We start from the raw sequence: 12,889 nt of genomic DNA on the forward strand, positions 1-12,889 counted from the left end.
ATATATCTGTACCTGGGAGACGAGTTAATATTTTCCAAGAGTTTTCACTCCTTTACGTCACATACAAACCCGGCAGAGTTATTTCAAGAATGCGTCTGTTACAATCACACTTCATTCACACAACAGGAAGAAGATGCTGACTTAGAGAACTTATGAGCTTTATTTAAAACGATACTTTTAACAAATGTACACAGTGGCAAGAAGAGAAAGTCGATCAACAGAATATGTTTACATCACTGTGCTAACGGGGTATTTAATTAAATCTTGCATTTCAAACTTAAAGAGAAACAAATTACAATCACCCTTTACACCAAATTTAGGGCTAGAACTAAATCTACTTTCCTTGTGTTAAACTTAAAGCAACTGACCATTGACAAATGACAGCAATATCAAAATACAACATTAAAAAAAACTTATTCTGCTGGCTCCTTCACACACACAAAATATATTTATAAAAAAAATTAAATTATCCCTGTTTTTGGGAGACTAGTGTATCCTGAATAAGAATCAAACTGCCTAACTGTGCAAGCAATAAAAACAATTTAAAAAAGCAACACTTGTCCCATACTTCAAAGGGATAAAAATGCCCACCTTAAATTCTAACGATTTTCCTTGTTCCCATGAAGAAAAGGCAGAATTTACAAAACTTTATTTTCCCCAAAAGCACATGACAGCAAAAAGGAGTTCCTGATTCTGCAAGAACCTACTGTTCTAACACATACACTACAGCTAAAATTAAAACAAAGGAAAAGCAAAATCTACTTTGCCAATACAAAAAAAAGAAAGGAAAAAGACGTTTTCTTATTTATGATTGCAGTTTTCTGTCCACTAGTTTTGAGGAAGCAAAACTTAAACATGGCATTTTAACATTAGAAGAACAGAAAATGTCAAAGACTAGATCAAGCTCTACAAAATAAGCATTTATGCCTTAATTCCTGATATATTTACACTCCAATGCTAACTGAATTTTGCAACTACCAGGAACAAAAGGCTAGCACGACTGATCTAAAACATGATTAAAATATACATGTGGATGATCGGTAGTGATTTGCATATCCATTTTTTGGTGATAGGTGTACTGATGTAAACTCAAGAGGATACAAATCAAGTCTTCGATCACATGACATTCAAAGAAGTTAAGTCCATGAGTTTCAACCTTTTCAAAGATGCCGACTTCCACTTAAAGCAAAATTCACAGCCACAAACAGTATTTACATCACTCACTGACACAGTGTGTTCTAGCCTCATCTTATCGTTTGGTAGAAGAATATTTCATAGCTGTAACATTAGTTAGTACTTGATTACTTTATGAAAACAGTTGATTTTTTCTGTTGAAAAAAAAAAAAGTTAAACTTCATTCTGTTTTTTTTTTTTTATATATAAATGAACAAGCCTGAGGTACTATTAACTGCAAATATTGCTAAATTGCACTTTGGTTTACAGATCTCCATTTGCGTAGATGAGCTTGTTTTTTTTTTTCTCCCCAAAATATCTCTTATCAACATAACAGAGTCACAAGGAATTTGTTTTTCTGCATAACCAATTAAAAAAATAAAATTATTCATGAAAGTACTCATGACCTGTTAAAAATACTAGACCTAGTACATGTACTCATGAACTGTAACAAATTTTTCATGAAAATAGTGAGTTAGTAGCAGTGAACAAATATCTAGGTTTTGCAATCATGAGATGCACTGTCCAGTTTTATCTAAGTTTTGCATTCTACCAAAAAAAAATCACACGCAACTGTGAACGAAATGTACAACATCCCCTCTCTTCTGATTTCTGCTTGATAGTATATAATATAATATGTGTATACACTTGTCTGAGTTTCAAGACAAAAAGAACACACCAACATTATACAGCCAAGCAAATGCACACACAAGACAATTCCTTTTGGTTATGCTTCATCAACCAGCCCTCTTCTGCAGCAATGTGTGTGTATGGCAGCATGCCGGTGCCAAAAAGGGATGATTACAACAACAGCCATATTGTTTACTTCAGTGGAATCCCCGTTAGGACCCCCGGATTGAAGACTTGCTCCTTCTCCCTTCTTTCTCAGACGTTCTCTTATATCAAGTCTTATATCGCGCGCGTATCTCCAGACTCGGACTCAAGGCGCAGGGATCTATTCGTGTGAGATGGAATTTTTTTACACAATACATCATGCATTCACATCAACCAGCAGATCGCAGCCATTTCGGCGCATATCCTACTTTTCACGGCCTATTATTCCAAGTCACACGGGTATTTTGGTGGACATTTCTTATCTATGCCTATACAATTTTGACAGGAAAGATCCTTTTGTCAATCGTGGGATCTTTAACGTGCACACCCCAATGTAGTGTACACGAAGGGACCTCGGTTTTTCGTCTCATCCGAAAAACTAGCACTTGAACCCACCACGTACCTAGGTTAGGAAAGGGGGGAGAAAATTGCTAACGCCCTGACCCAGGGTCGAACTCGCAACCTCTCGCTTCCGAGCGCAAGTGCGTTACCACTTGGCCACCCAGTCCTGTTCAGTAAATTTACCTCCATTTTAAAACTCCCTACGTTTTAAGACCTGATTTGCTTGGATTTTTACAAGCTGTAAATAGGGTGTTTTACTGTATTATAAATAATCCACAGAGTGAACTTGCAATGTTTTTACCAGACATCACCTGCGTCTATTGCAAAGAATGTTGATAGCTACAACTGTAAACACAATGTAAATGATTGAATTTTTCTGAAATACAATTATATCAGAATTCAGAATCTGAATTTTGGAACGTTGGCAGTCTCTTTGTTTTTGGATTTACAATTACATCAGTTTCAAGAGGCTATCGTTTCTGCTTTTTTTGTTCCAGCCTGTGTTGAAAAAACAGTAGCTATCCCACTATTACAAAACTGTATAATTTCGTATAAATAACAGAAAATTGAGTGTTTTTGTTCAGAAAAATTGTTCTGCTATCAGTGATAGTGGTGACATGTGTACTCTTCAAATCGAGGGCATAGCGGGCAGTAAGTAAGCAATTACATGTATCTTTTTTCAGCATGTTTTCTGTGATTGTCATACCTAGATTCGGGCTGTCAGTTATCAATACCACGGTTCTCCATAATGTTGGCTTCTGTCGCTAGCATGCTGCCATACGTCTTCAAAGCACACACTCTTATCCACCATTCATTCACTTCTTGATTGAAAAAAAAGAAGAAATTACAAATCACAAGCTGATAAATTGTACATGTTACCTTAATTTCCATCACAAAAAAACAACAGATACATGGCAATAATTACAACGGTATACATTTTTAAGCAGAAAACTGTTACACACAAGAAATTCACAAATATTATTTTGACACTGAGAATCATTACACTGTACATACATTGGTGTATTTCTTGTCTTCTCTGGGGAGACAGACGGACATTTCTGGGGTGAAAGAGAGAAGCTACAGTAATAGTTTTACCTTATTTGCTGACAAAACACTTTCATTGAGGGGTTTCAAACAAAACACGACAAAATCACAAAGCGTAAGAATGTGCGAAATTCTTTTCTCTCCATTAAGACGTTTTTGTGTCATTTGTGCATGTACATATATTCACTCGTGAAGCCACCTTTTGTACCTCAGTGCAGAAGACAAATCTTATTTTTACAATGGTTTTAAAGTTCTGCGTGAACATGCCCCACAAGGGTCGGAAATACCTGTGCACAAGAGCAGTCGACGTTCAACACATAAGTGTCTCTATAGTGTACACAACCTTATACGGGCTTGGGTCTGATAATTCTTTAAAAAAAACAAATTCTTTGAATTCAAGCTGTTCTTCAAAATTTTACGACAAAAAGTGGAATGAAAAAGAAAAATCAGTACAAAAATGTTTCAAAAGAGAGAAAAGAATTAGCCAAAATAGTAAACCCTTCTTTAGGTGTTGTAACAGCCCCTGATGTTAACACGAAGAGATCGCGTGAAGTACACACAAGACAGCTACTCTGTAAGATCCCCATTAGGAAACAAACCCGGACCTACTGCAGCACAGGAGCTTGTAGGGTCATGATACTTCCATCAACTAGCCTCGGCCAGGCACTTTCATTCAAGCTCCTGTGTACTGTTGGGTCAGTGCTGCTCTACTAACCAATTTTTTTTTTTTAAATAGACATTATATCAGAAAAGGATCTCGCAAAGTCCTATGAACATATTACCACATAGTATGACATGTAGAAATTATTTCTAAAACCAAAAAGACTTTTTTGTTGTTGTTAGAAGTAAATCTAATTCGTCTAGTGACTGAAAAAAACTAGTCATACTCATGAGCTTATAATGTCCAAAATGTGCTAAAAAGTTAACTCATTGTACCGACTAACCATGACTCTAGCATACAGTAGGGCAATACATATATATTCCTGGATTTAATCATTGTTACGAGACATAAAAAGTTGACATTTATAAAGGCACCACATACTTTACAAGTTAATCCTGTGCCAATGAATGTATGCAATGTATGTACACAGCAATGAACAGAATATATATTGCAAGAAACATGAAACACACATTCTCTCTTTCTCTGTCTGTCTCTATTAAACATACACACTAGAAGCATACACATGGGTATATATATATATGCTACACTGGTACCTGCCATGAAAGGACACCCTTGGGACCCGCTAAACGTGTCCCTACATGGCAGGTGGCCTGTCATGACAGGTATATTTTGGTAGAGATAATAAGGGACCCCAGACTGTCCTTTTAAGGGAGGTGTCCTCTCATCAGAGGGGGCCCCACATCACAGGTACCACTGTAACACTTTCAAACATACTCCTGGCACAGTGTTTCCCATTTTGATGTTTTCCTTTCTCTTTGTTAAAAACCCTTGGTCCTTCCACTTATAACAATCTCAGGTCAACAGAAACGTTATTGAACCCTTGATATTTCTCCATACTTAGCCGCCCTGTTGCTAACACGTAAAACCCCTAACCGGTTGAGTCGGTAAAATCAAACATCTTTATTTCGCAACATCCTTTCATATGCTTGTTCTGAGATACAACACAGAATCTGCGAAAAGTTTTTGAATTGATTATCGACTGATTTCGCCTTTGTGAACGGAGTTAAGAAAATCATCAGTTTTTGGCACTCTGTAACATGCAGGGCGGCCACGGTGTCATTAAATATGCAAGCGACCTGTATAACCTCAGCACCAAATGCATGCAAGCAGCGTTTCACCTTTTGTCTTGTGCTCAACACAGTGTTCACTCTCGCATGCTATCACAAACCTGGCGCTAGCAGCAAACGCACTCAAGCAGCAAAATCTACACATTTTCTCTCTCTCGTACACTTTTCCCCCCGTTTCCCACCTTTCTTGCTCAGAAAACCTTGGAAAACTTCGCCGAGGGTCTTCATACAAGGCAGGGTGAAAATATATTAACAATTTAAACAAGGCAAGCAAGGAGAAGGAAGGAAGAAGTATAAGGAAAGTATGCAGCATATTTCACACTCAGAAAGTAAAAGATTTTTGTCTCCCCCTGGATCCTCTCGTTCTCCATGCGTAATATCAATCACATCCTCACCGACGCACAATCACTCTCATATGCACAGTTTTAGGGGTTTTGCATTTATATGTACAACTTTGATGATCATATGTTTTCCAAGCCGTTAACGAACATGTCAAAGCGATCTCACACACAATTTTCTCACACACTGCAGAGCTCTGCACCCTTGTAATGCTCACACACACACACCACGCACACGTCAATGTTGAAAGCATAATATCAGAACAAATATTTGGTGTGCTGCGCTATGTACACTTGTTATAATGCAGTTAGTAGTTTAAAGAAGTACTTAAAAAAAAAAATCTGTGGAATACAATTGTAGTAGTACACCTTTGTTAACCCATCTGGAATCGGTATATGCCGCGATAACACTGGCAGTAAAAAATCTGAACTGATAAAAGTTTAAAATTTGAACTGATAAAAAGTAAAAAATCTGAACTAATAAAATGTAAAAAATCTGAATTGATAAAAGCAAAATAGTCCTCTATTTAAAATGATATTTAAACAAGAGTTACCTCCCATTGTCCATTTTGCATAACTCTCATTGCGCTTGCTCTCTGGTCTGCAATTTATATTCCAGTTAAAAATCTCACAGAAATTCTGACATTAAAACAGTTTTTCCAAATAAAATTAAAATCTCATCAGAAATAATGTTTCTTGCTACTTATATAGCTGTCAAAATAGTGAAAATGTGAAGTAGTTTTGTTTTGAAACAAATGACTCGGTGACAAGTAATTTTTCTGTCTACTTGACAAAACTCCAGGCAAATGAAAAGTAAGCAACATTTTTGCTGTGGTAGATGAAATGAAATACGACGTAGTAAACCGTGGATTAAAAGAGGGAGGGAGTACACTGGAAAATAACAGAGAAAGAAGACATTTAATGAATTCAATCCATAAACAGTGACTTTGTTCATTTTAATAAACGTTCACACGGTGCTTTTACAGGTCTGCATGTGCTCCTACCTGTATTCATAGCAAATACTAATGCTGTTGTTAAAGACAGATTAAACATGGTGATGCAGTCAATACAAAATCTCAAAACAGCACAACAATTTTGTTTCACTTCAATGATGGTAATTTGAATGAGATGTCATAGAACACCTGCCAAACTTGATAAAACATTAATAAGACACTTCAGTGTCAGCATAAAAACGGTGCAGGTAAAATTACAGGGTACATTTGAAATCGGAGAGAAAATTAAGCTGAACATCACCCTTAAAATTGCAAAGACAATTTTCACATACATGTACTTCAAACAAACCGCAGAAAGAAATCATGCATTCTTGCATTGCTTGCAAAATGTAAAAATGCTTTTAACTTTCTGCCGTTTTTCTTTCATTCAGACATGGTCTTCTTTTCTGAAGAAATATTTTAAGTACATACTGAACTGCACAACAGTGAACGGACATGCACACAAATTCAAATCAAGACTACAGATCTGTATTTTCATCTTTCAAAAACAAAACCCATGCATTTGAAAACTTCACTTGTCTGCGTGACGTCACATTCAGTTCACCTGTGTTATTTCAGATGTAAATTTCATGATTTCTTCCTTGTCATTTCATGTCGGTTTTACGAAATCTTCTTGTTCATTTCAACAGTCAATTTTATGATTTCTTCCTGTATCATTTGAAAATTGGAAGGAATAAACGATAAGTTGTCGACCAGAAGGTTGTTTCCTGTACACAAATGTGAAAGGTTATGTAGTCCTTCCGGCTGACTATGACCGATATACACTCAGTAGCGAAGAAGAAATTCTGCCTCAAACTTTCGCCAATGCAATGTCTGTCTTGTCATCAAGTCTTGTTGATCCTTCTCGGCACAGTCCTCGTTTTCAGGCACGTTTGAAGTTCAATTTTTCTAGCAGGAGCACAAGCTGGAAGTTGCGCAAGAGAGAAATAACAAAAATCTGAAAAGCGGAATTACGCAAATTTTCAAGCCTGCCACACTTTACAGGAAAAACACACTTGCGCCTCAAATAATGTGAACATCAAGTGATATAAAAAAAAAAAAAATGTCTTTGCCTCAAAAATTGTGAATGTCAGTTAAATAAAATGGCCCAATAGTTTAAGTGGGAACAAAGGCAGATTCTCCTCTTCCAAATCAGACAATTGTGAGTTAAACTAGTAAAAAGTAAATTTTGAAGGAATCTGTTCTACTTTTACATACCGGTACCCTTTAATAACAGCACTATTCATGGCACACAGGCTTATGTATAACAGAAGCAGAGAGTGGGGGAGGGGGGGGGGGGGAGGACAACACGGAATCCCCTTGCTTTGAAGGTTAATGCTAATGCCTCTTGGGTGGCATTTGTCTTTTCATGTTGGTTTTCATTTTTAGGTCAAAGAACTCCTCAAAAATAAGTCAGAAACTTTTTAAAAAAAAAGTGTTTAGCATCAGTGCTGGTTTTCATTTGCTTCCCAAGACTATATACGTCAAACAATCTCCAATGATGATTTTCAAAGACAGCTAGCCATGGGTTGGTCAAAGTTCACTTTTACAAATCAAGAACTCGATCTGCACTGCTATTACAGGTGAAAAGTCAAAGTCAATAACCGACATGTTAGCTTTGCGTGGCAAATGGTTGTTGCCCTTTTAGCACTGGTTTCTGCTCACAGCGTAACGGTTCATCCCCGAGGGTGTGGTGTTAGAACCTGTATCTTGTCATTTATACAATCGTTTGGCTAAAGATTCATCAGAGAACTACAGCAGTTCCCAGATTCGCTGAAAATCTTCTCGAATACAAACGTGACACAGGTGATCAGTTGGCTCATCTCAGTAACTGTTAGCTAGTTTAGTTAGTTAGCATAGCTGTTGTGCCTACTAGCATATCATCAACAGTAACTCAGGGGAAAAGCAACCACATGTATCTCTTCCTTCAAGATGGTGTAACAAGTTTGCGTGTGCAGTGAAAAACTCTTGGTACTGCTACCGGCAATGGCAGCAGTTAATCAACGTTCCACTTCGTCAATCACAAATGACCTTGGAAGCTCGCCCTCAACGCCTGGTGCTTTAAAAACCCTGTGCACTCTTTCTCTAAAAGGCTAAGCTCGGCGTGGTATTTTGATTGAAATGTCTTTGGACAAAGGCAGCCACACTCCGACCAGCAAAGCCATCTAAAGAGTTTCTAATAACTACCCAAGGCAGGCATTCCAAATTTTCACTGATGAAGACAGTATTAATTAACATAACCTCTGACCTCTCAACATCAGTACAGTTACATGTCCCTTTTGTGCACATCACAGCGGTCAAGGTCATCCAAACGCATCTGTCAAGGTCATTCAGCACAGAAGTAGGTCAAGGTCAAGAAAGACACACTGTTCAAACTCCAGTCCAAAAAAAAGTTTAAAAAGGCAAGTCATAAGTTTTCTTCTCTTCTGTGAATCCCCTCTCTCTCTCTCTTTCTCACCTCTCTCCTACTACGAAATTTAAAAAACATTTGCTTCAATCAAAAAAAAGAAGAAAAAAGTAAAAAACAGAATCACAAGACTGAAGTCAGCAGTGGAGGACAAGTGACACAACTAACAGCGGGAAGTGTTGAGTTATTTGAAGCTGTCCAATAGTCTGTGACACAGGAAGCACAGGCACAGAAGAAGGAAGGGGGTGGTGGTTCTGTGGGCAGACCCTCCTGCTGGTGGCTGAGGACGCCGGGTTGGTGCCTGGGTGCCTGCAACAGGGAAAAACATAAAACATAAGATTTTTTTTTATTGCATTGAAATTTGCACACACAAATAGGCCAATCAAATTTGAATTTATTTGATTGTTCTGTACCCACACACGTTTTGTATTATGTGGCATTGTATTGTACTGTTTTGTTGTTGTTTATGTATTTTTTTTTAGGCGGAAGCTTTATTTTGTATTGTATTGCATTCAAAAATAAGCCAATTAAATTGAAACTTATTTAATGGTATTGTATTGTGTTGTATTGTTCTGTATTAATCTATTATATTGTACTGTGCTGTATTCTACTGTCTGGTTTTTGACATGTATTTGACTGTATTGTATTGCATTGTACTGAATTGTATTTTTAGACTGTATAAATATAAGACATAAGGCTTTAAGTGTACAACCATATGCAGAACATTGAGATTGTTTCTTGTGGTTTGTGTTTGTTTGTTTGCTCGTCTCCATACATGTATGTAATTTTTTGGACAAACAATGAAAATGACGAGTTTTGGTGTCAAAAGGTTGTAGGTTGGAGGACAACATTTTTCCTCATCTTCAACCCACACCGAACACCCCCCACCTACTCACCCACTCCAAACCACACACACACACACACACACACACACACACACACCCCAAACCACACACATACGCACACACACTTACACACACACACACACCCAAATCTCACTTCTACCTGTAGGTCGCTGGGTAACGGATCCTTCATCGTCCGGACCATCATCACCAGATCCAGATCCGGATCCAGATCCGTAGGCCACCAGATCCTCGTCATCAATGACAACATCCTCGTGGTAGCCCATATGACCGCTGCCGTCTGTTGACGCCACCCTCTTGTAAGGCATCTTGGGGCCGTCTCCAAGCATCACATCGGAGTTCAGCAAACTGCTCAGATTCTGAAAGAATGACCGAGGGAAAAAATGATCAGAACAGCACAATATCAAAGGCATCAAATGCAAAGTGTATGTCTTTGTCACCGCATTTTTGAAAGGAAAACTTTGACTGTCGCTCAGAATCACATAAAGCTATGTTTCCATTTAGCGACGCGGCGGCGGCGGCACGATGGTGATAAACTTGCCTTGCCGCTAGCGAATTTCGCTGTGAGTGTTTCCATTAAAAGCGGCGCGGCAGGCGGATTTTTGTTCTTTCTGACTCGACTTCTTCTTATTAATCGGTCAACAACTCACACAACCATACCGTAATTAAGAGAAACTTTATTTGAAGTTACTTAATATGTTGGTTAGAACATTGAAAAGACGAGAAATGTAAGAAAAGCCCTCTTTTATTTCAACAAAATCCTCAAAAAGCGGAACGAACACGGTGCCTTTGACAAGCTTTGAAGAAATTCTTGCTGGACTATGTTCAGCTCAGGGACTTTTTGTTTGTTTGTTTGTTTGCTTAACCCTCAGCCGACCACGAAGGGCCATATCAGGGCGGTGCTGCTTTGACATTTAACGTGCGCCACACACAAGACAGAAGTCGCAGCACAGGCTTCATGTCTCACTCAGTCACATTATTCTGACACCGGACCAACCAGTCCTAGCACTAACCCCATAATGCCAGACGCCAGGCGGAGCAGCCGCCAGATTGCCAATTTTAAAGTCTTAGGTATGACCCGGCCGGGGTTCGAACCCACGACCTCCCGATCACGGGGCGGACGCCTTACCACTAGGCCAACAGCTCAGGGAATACAAGTATCTGACGAGAAGAAAAAAATCAAAATAGACCATAAACCTGGTTGTGGCGGGTCCTCGAATTTTTGGAAGGACTTACACCATGACCACTTTGGACGCGAATATCGCGCGGCAGCAATTTTTTTCGCTCCCTGGAGCGAACAAAATCTTGACGCCAAACCATTGCGTGGTACATCGCCGTCGCGTCACACATATGGAAACACGCGTTCTTTGATACTACTATTGCGATCGGTTTTGACGCTGCCACCACCTCACCCCAACCAACGTGCCGTCGTCGCATCGCGATATGGAAACACAGCTTAAGATTTCTGCAAACTGCTCAGGTTTGGAAGAGAAAAAAAATGACAACGGAAAATGTGATTAAAAAGACACCTTTTTTTCTTCTTATTTCTTTAGGGGGGGGGGGGGGGGGGGGGGGGGGGGGGGGGGGGGGTCTGTCTTTTACATTCATGTCAAAAAGAAAGAAAACAAAATACTTGTCGACAAAAAAAAAGAAAGACAAAACAAGTAGGGAAAAACACTGTCATCAGCTCCGGATAACAGGACACTGATTCAGCCCAAGAGAAGAGAATTACGACAGTGCCTGTCACAGTTCCTGCACTGGTTTGTTTCAAGCCCCTTGTCGCCTCTCATTCCCTGTCAGACTCCACTACCTGTCTGTCTTCATTCCCTGTGTCGCCGCTTCCAACTGAACGCCGAGGTGACAGGGCTAGTAACGCTGATGGGGTCTATGTCACCAAAAGAGTGGGATTCCCTGTAGGTGGAGTTCCTGGAGGGGGATTCCCTGTATACAGGGAATATCACAGGATTTAGTTCCTGTAGCGTGTCGCTGATATCGCTGAAAGTCACGTGATACTTGGCGACATCGGTAAAATTTGATGTTTTTCAATCTTTTTTGATATTTCTTAGAAATTCGAGTATGGTTTGCAAGTTTTATTGAAAAACTCCACCCTGTGGGATTCCCTGTATACAGGGAATCCCCCTTCAGGAACTCCACCTACAGGAAATCCCACTCTTTTGGTCGACATAGACCCCATCAGCGCTAGTAACGGCGGTGAAGGAATGAGTCAGCCGGCGTGACAAGAAGGGAACGATGTGCACGTGAGCTTTGACACTGACCCAGATCAATAGCGTCGTTGGCAACAATGCTGCACCACACACGACACCTTAGTTTGTTTCTTTTTGTGTGTGTGCTTGTGTGTGTGTTTGTGTGTGTGTTTGTGTGTGTGTTTGTTTTCTTTTTTGTTCCCAGTAGGACTGAGATAGATTGATGATACAGGGATCGCGTTTACCGGTAATTTCCGGTATTTTACCGGTTAAGATTCGCCAATACCGGAAAAAAAAGTGGATGTCGGTCAGACGTACCGATTGTTATTTGGTTTGACTGGTAAAAAAAAAAGTAGTAATTACAAAAATCGTTTGTCAGTACGACTACGAGGGAGGGAGAGAGAAGAGAGAGAGACACAGAGAGAGAGAGAGAGAGAGAGATTTGGATGGCTTGTTGTGACAGCGCTACAATGTTGTGATTATGTCTCCATTGATGACACTTGATGTCAAGGTGTCAAACATGACGTCAAAAATAACAAGGAGGCGAGCTCCGAAATGTCTTTCAGTACGATTGTGCCAGATCTAAAGTATTTGCTAGCAGATTATTTGAGCAATGTAGGTGGTCAGGGAGCGGAGAAATCTTTCTTGTCGCCGAGAAAAAGATTTACACACACAGTCATCAGACATCATACTTTTCGCGCCATTTCTTTCGGTTCCCGGTCCATCGCAAGTCACTCAGGGATTTTGACATCGGCTCTGCGCGTGAAAACTTTTTGACAACAAAGAATAGGCGAAAGTGAAACTGTAACAGTAAGTAACTAGTAAGTCTTCCAGTTGCGTGATTACTATTTGCTTTCCTATTTTATTTCGGAAGTCTCTCTCTCTCTCTCTCTCTCACAGCGGCTGCTGATGTGTCACTGTCAAGTTGTGCGACAGTTGCTTT

At 39.4% G+C, this 12,889-nt stretch overlaps 1 long non-coding RNA gene across 1 annotated transcript; it reads right to left on the minus strand.

Moving 5' to 3' along the window:
- Positions 1–141: 141 nt before the first annotated feature.
- On the minus strand, positions 142–11,118 carry LOC138945317 (uncharacterized). Its single transcript, XR_011448955.1, has 2 exons — positions 9,885–11,118; positions 142–9,188 (listed from the first exon to the last, which is right to left on the minus strand). It is a non-coding gene; the product is annotated as an uncharacterized lncRNA (long non-coding RNA).
- Between the last annotated feature and the right edge of the window lie 1,771 nt (positions 11,119–12,889).

This window comes from Littorina saxatilis, linkage group LG13, assembly GCF_037325665.1.
Source record: "Littorina saxatilis isolate snail1 linkage group LG13, US_GU_Lsax_2.0, whole genome shotgun sequence".
Taxonomy (NCBI): Eukaryota; Metazoa; Mollusca; class Gastropoda; order Littorinimorpha; family Littorinidae; genus Littorina; species Littorina saxatilis.